This window comes from Blennius ocellaris (assembly GCF_963422515.1).
Source record: "Blennius ocellaris genome assembly, chromosome: 5".
NCBI lineage: Eukaryota > Metazoa > Chordata > Actinopteri > Blenniiformes > Blenniidae > Blennius > Blennius ocellaris.
Genome location: NC_137654.1, coordinates 4,011,201 through 4,017,386, shown reverse-complemented (window position 1 = coordinate 4,017,386; position 6,186 = coordinate 4,011,201). Strand labels below are relative to the sequence as shown.

General features: G+C 49.6%; 1 protein-coding gene across 1 annotated transcript in view; it reads right to left on the bottom strand.

The window, feature by feature from the left end:
* Window positions 1-1,223, bottom strand: part of adnpb (activity-dependent neuroprotector homeobox b) — a 24,046-nt gene extending 22,823 nt beyond the window's left edge. Inside the window, exon 1 of the mRNA XM_080497340.1 lies at window positions 850-1,223. The gene's annotated coding sequence lies outside the window, so the exon portion shown is untranslated. The remainder of the gene's footprint in view (window positions 1-849) is intronic.
* Window positions 1,224-6,186: the final 4,963 nt, after the last annotated feature.

Here is a 6,186-nt window from a genome sequence, read left to right as displayed (position 1 = left end):
AGAGAGAGAGAGAGAGAGAGAGAGAGAGAAGAGAGAGAGAGAGAGAGAGATGAGAGAGAGAGAGAGAGAGAGAGAGAGAGCTTCAAACTCCCTCAGTCCTCCACAGGGACACCATAACCTGACTTCACTGAGGGGAAAGAAGCTCCTGGTGAAACATCCACCCAGGAAAGTATTTCATGCACTAAACGCTCACCTGCCTTGCTCATTAACAGTGTGTCAGTGTGTGGAACCTTCACCAGTCAGTCTACCTTCTCAACCAGGTGACAGTCATCTCATTGGGGGGGGGGGGGGGGGGGGGGGGGGTTCAGCATGAGATGAGAGGGGTCCTGATAACCTTAGAGTTGGAGGAGAAAAGGGGGGAAACTTGGCCAGCTGTGAACAGAGGTGATCCAGACTGAACTCCATCAGAGCTGCACTCCTTCACCTGTAATGTTACAGTACAGAACCGGCTGTGTGGCAGAGATTAAGACCTCTGGTGAACATCTGGCAGACCCCGCGTGGGTCGGGGGGTGGGGGTGGGGGGGGGGGGTGGTCTTCTGACAAAGACTGTGGGGGGCACAGGGCGCTAAGTTAGCATGCTAACTTAGCCAACTCGCAATAAACAACACAGACATCTCGAAACTAGCGCGTGATAAAAACGACGCCCCCTTCATGTGTGAGCCGGAGCTCGTGCAGACCAACCTGGAGGCGCTTCCTCTCCAGGTAGCCTGTTAGCTCCGCGTTAGCCACACAATGCTAGGTTACGTTAGCTACAGCAGTGCGGGGAGCCGCCGTCGCGACACGGGGCTCCGGGTGAGCCTCGGAACGGGGCTAACCGGCTCCTCCGACCGTTATGACGGCCAACATTACCTGCTCTCACTTCCACAGCTCCGGTCCGAGAGACCCGCGTCCCGTCAGGATGGCCGGGGCACGCCGCAGACTCTCTCACAGGCTTCGCAGGCGTGATGAGAATATCTGTCCAGGTGACAACTGGCTTTGTGGGCGAGCGGCTCCGACCGACACCCGAAGCCGACTGCGACCCTCCGACAGCGGCTCTCGTGCAGCCTCCGCTGGGACAGCGGCACAAAGCTCCGAGCTTCAGGAGACGATGACCAGCGCCATTGCGCGGAGCGGCGGGCCGGACGCGGGGGGCGGAGAACCGGCGCAGTTACACTTCACATGAAGCCCCTCCGGCCGCCGGGTCGACCGTTCTCTTCTCTCCCCTGATAGACAATACACATCCAGACTCCGAGCTGCCCGATCCAAAATGGCGCAAATAAAAGGGCGGAAGTGACATCTGCTTGATTAGCATAAATAATGTCATTGTGAGAGGCCCGGCTCCCGGACACTCTTGATTGGACTGTCACTCACTTTGGCCAATCAAGCGCATTAATGTCCACGAACGATGTGAATCCCAGCAGCCTGTCGGTCCGTCTCTGCTCCCCGGGCCCACCGTGGGTAAACAATCAGGCAGCAGTTACACACACAGCCCAGCAGCGGGCGTCCTCCTGGAGAGAGAGAGAGAGAGAGAGAGAGAGAGGGAGGGAGGGGGGGGTGCTGCTGATTGATGCGCATGCGTGGTTGACGTTACATCTGGCGGCTATCACAGCACCCTCCCTCCCTCCCTCCTCCTGCTCCTCCTCCTCTTCCCCCTTTCTCCTCCCCCTCCTCATCCTCTTCCCCCTTCTGCTCCTCCTCCTGCCCTCACCACCTCCTCCTGTGCTCCTCTTCCTTCTCCCAGCCCAGCCCTTTCCTCATTTTCTTCCTGTCCTCCATGCTCCTCCCCCTCCCCCCTTCCTCTTCCTCCCACCCCCCCTCCTCCTCATCTTCCTCCAATTGCCTCCTCCCCCTCCTCCTCCTCCTGACTCCTCTTCTTCCTCCTCCCTCCTCCCGCCTCCCCCTCCTCCTCATCTTCCTCGTCTTGCCTCCTCCCCCATCCTCCTGCCTCCCCTCCTCCTCCTGACTCCTCTTCTTCCTCCTTCCTCCTCCCTCCTCCCGCCTCCCCCTCCTCCTCATCTTCCTCCTCTTGCCTCCTCCTGCCTCCTCCCCCTCCTGGCTCCTCCCCCTCCTCCTCCTGACTCCTCTTCTTCCTCCTCCCGCCTCCTCCTCCTCCTCCTCCTCTTCCTCCTCCTCCTCTTCGTCCTCCTCCTCTTGCCTCCTCCCCCTCCTCCTCCTCTTGCCTCCTCCCCCTCCTTCTGCCTCTCCCTCCCCTTCTCTTCTCCCACCTTCCTCCTCTTCCCCCTCGCTACCTTTTCCTGCTTCTCCTCCTCCCCCTCCCTCCCCTCTCCACTAAAACACACACACACACACACACACACACACACACACACACACACACACACACACACACACACACACACACACACACACACACACACACACACACACACACACACACACACATACACACAGTGGCCTCCCTCCCCTGCGGATGCACACCACCTCAGCACTGCTCTGAGGTGAAGTCTGGCTGAATCGTCGGTAGGTGGCGCTGTGCTATAAGCATCCGCCCCACCAGAGCTACCGGGACTACTTTCCTCCATGGCTGTGGCTGCTCTACTTGATGGAGAACACCCCCTGGACCTTCCCTCTCACTCTGTAAGACCTGCACAGCAGTGAGGTGGTTTGTGTTCTCGACTCAAAGCCTTGAAGGAACATAGAAAACACACAGGTGAGGTTAATTGACCCCTAATTGGCTGCAGTGACTGTCTGTACCTCCGGAGCTGCGTCCAGGATCAATCCACCCTGAAAGTCAAATCATGGCCACAAGGCCATGAAACTGCAGAAAGTATCTCCTTCCAGAGGCTTCCTCCAAGTGAGGACTGTGAGGAGTGAACCCCAGCTGAGCGCAGTCAGGAGACAGTAAGAACCACTCACATCTCCAAATGTTTGGACCGAACGTCATGTACAGGAAAGGATATGAGACGCAGCACTGTTCAATCAAGTTTTCTCAAAGTTTAGTTGCTGACCTCCATATTTTTAGTTCTGCTATTTTTGCTCACTGGCAGCAATATATATATATATATATATATATTTACCTCCACCATTGCTGTTGGGTAGCAGGACGATGCAAAAACTCACTGTGGATAACAGATCCCCAAGACAGTTTATGATCCAGATGGTTACACGCAAAGGGAAGTGGGGTTGGCAGGACAACCCAACTTTAAGTACCTTCTTCTTGTTCTTTCATTAGTCTTCTTCAACCCGAGCCATCAGGGAATGTTCTAATAGTTCAAACATGATCCCAAACTATCCCAGTAGCCCTAAGCGTCACCCAGTAACCTCAAAGTAAGGTTAGCTCCACCTAGTGGTACATTTTAGAAGAACAATACAGCCAATTAAGTTTCATGTGTGGGCAGTATTCTACCAGCAGATTGATAATTACCATCAACACCTTTTATTTAGAGTCACCAATTAACCTCAAGTACATGTTTCTTGGACTGTAGAAGGAAACTGCAGTATCTGAAGAACACACACACACACACACACACACACACACACACACACACACACACACACACACACACACACACACACACACACACACACACACACACACACACACACACACACACACACACACACACACACACACACACACACACACACACACACACACACACACACACACACACACACACACACACACACACACACAGTGACTACTGTTAGTGAACACAATACTGTGTTACCGACCTAAATACACTGTAAGCTAACAACAAAGTAGCCTAATCTGGTCACACATTTGATCACACATCATAATCTGTCAATGAAAGATAAGTTCATAAATGGAGATAATACTTGCATGTACGCTGCTGGGTAAAAATGACCTCCAGGGTGGCGAGACTGCTGACATCACATGTTTAAGTGGGACAATATTGACAGTCAAAGTTGCATCAGATGTGAGAGATGAGATCAGATGTGTAAATGAGACTGTCAGAGTTGCGAAGAATTAAGTTTCATAAAAGATTCCATTGGAACTGCTTGGGATCATTTTTGACCCCACTTGTGGAAGAGTGGGGTAGTGATAAAAAAAACTGCAATTTCTTAAAATTAATGAAAAAATAAGTACAAATGCAAATGGTCTCATGTCACAAACACGTTTTATGAGGAATACCTGGAATATGAATATATTACAACTTTTCATTTTAAAGATGTTGCAGAATAACAACCCGTGAGGTCATTTTTTGACAGTGCATTGAAGGGTTAAACACAGTGGACTTTTAGTTTTAGTTTGAGGACTTTTCAGACAATGCAGCCTGCAGCTCTCTGTCGCGAGTACAAAGGAAGAAGACACGGATCCCAGGATGCTTATAAAATGTGTTATTAATTAATTAAGGAAATCATGTGTAAAATCACATGTCCATAAGCAGTAAGCAATAGTGATGAGAAACCCGACTCCTTGAACGGACTCACGGGTTTTTGAGTCGTTCATCCAAGTGAATCGGTCATTTGAGTCATTTGAGTCATTTGATTCAGTTGCGCATGCGCACTATTTCCACCCGCTCCAGGACCTGGAGGCTCAGCTGAACTGCGACATGAACCAGGGGGAGAATCATGTATTCATGGTGAAATGATGAAACACTTCTGAGGAAAATAAACGATAAGTACACATTAGTTTTTAGTGATCCTGGTCTCCTTATTCTAGATTATGTGTGTTGTTTCTGAGGTTTAGTTGAATCAGAAAATAAATTAGATAAATGATTAAACTGAATAAATACCTGGCATCCAGAATGGCAGATAAACAGTATATATTAATATATACATATGATTTTATAGTTTTTTTTCCTTCCAACATTCTGATTTTCTTTTTTTATTAGTATCAATAAATAATGTGGCGTTCATAGGCCAGAACTAAGAACTAAGCATATTAAATGTAACACAATACACGCTACGGTGGTATTTTCACATTGTTTATTGTGTATTTATCCATGTATTATTCATGTATTTATCTCTACAAGCTTTGTGAAACAAACAATGTGTTTTTTTTCTCCGCCGTCACTCAGAAGCTTTCTGAGCGGAGCGCCGCTGCAGATTTTCAGGTGAGGGAGGGGCGGAGCCTCACCGCTCACGAGGTGAACGACACAGCAGAAGTGCTACTGACCGATTCAGTGAACGACTCTTTCGAGTTTCGAGCTGACTCGGTCATGTGAGCTGAACGATTGAAACAAGGTGAGTCGGTTATTCGTGCTGAACTTCACCTCCAAGCTGACTCGAGCTGCTGAAAGCCTCATGTGACTGGAAGGAGCCGGAAGCTGCTGTGCTTAGCAGCTAGCGTTAGCGGCCTAGCTACAAGCTGCTTTTAGCAGCTCTTTTAGCAGCTCTTTTAGCATTAAAGCTGCTTTTCTCACAGGGCGACTAAAGTGAGTAATGGAGTTAGACGAGCTGCAGAACAGTGACATTTATATTTTCCTCTCTGCAGCTGGAGGATGTAGCAAGAATGACTCAGTGAACGAGTTAATGAACGTGAAAACTCGTGACTCACCGCTCAGTAAAGTGACTCATGGGTTTTGAACGATTCGTTCAAATTCGATCATCACCAGTAAGCAACCCGATATAGTCAGAATTAAATGAATTAATGTGATTTCACATCCACGGGCAAATGATGAGGGATGGACCGACGTCTCTCCATGAAGAAAAAAAATCTCGACTTTGATTTTCAACGTTCTTTCTGGAGCGCATGAGATTGTTTTTTGTAGCCTCTGAATTTCTTTTTCTTCAGTGGCATTATACTCTTCCATACATGTCGCAACACAAATAACACCTCATTTATAAACCTTGCTGAAGAAAAGATCTATCCCATGGAAAATGAGGTATTATTTATGTTGCTATGTGGACTCGCAAGCGAGCTACAAATGCTTTTGTGGATTTTCTAGCCTGAGATCTATATGTTCAGCACCAGCAGGCGACTGCTCCAAGAGGGCGGCGCTGTAGGCACCTCGCAGACGCTGTAGGCACCTCGCAGACGCTGTAGGCACCTCGCAGACGCTGTAGGCACCTCGCAGACGCTGTAGGCACCTCGCAGACGGCAAAGTGAGGCATCAAGTGTTTTATATCTATGGCGCCAACAAGCCCTGATAGGCCATGCAGCATCTCGTGTTTATATCTATGTTCTAGAACAGGGGTGTCAAACATGCGGCCCGGGGGCCAGAAGCGGCCCGCCACAGGATCTAATCCGGCCCGCCATGTGATTTTTTTTGTTGTTGT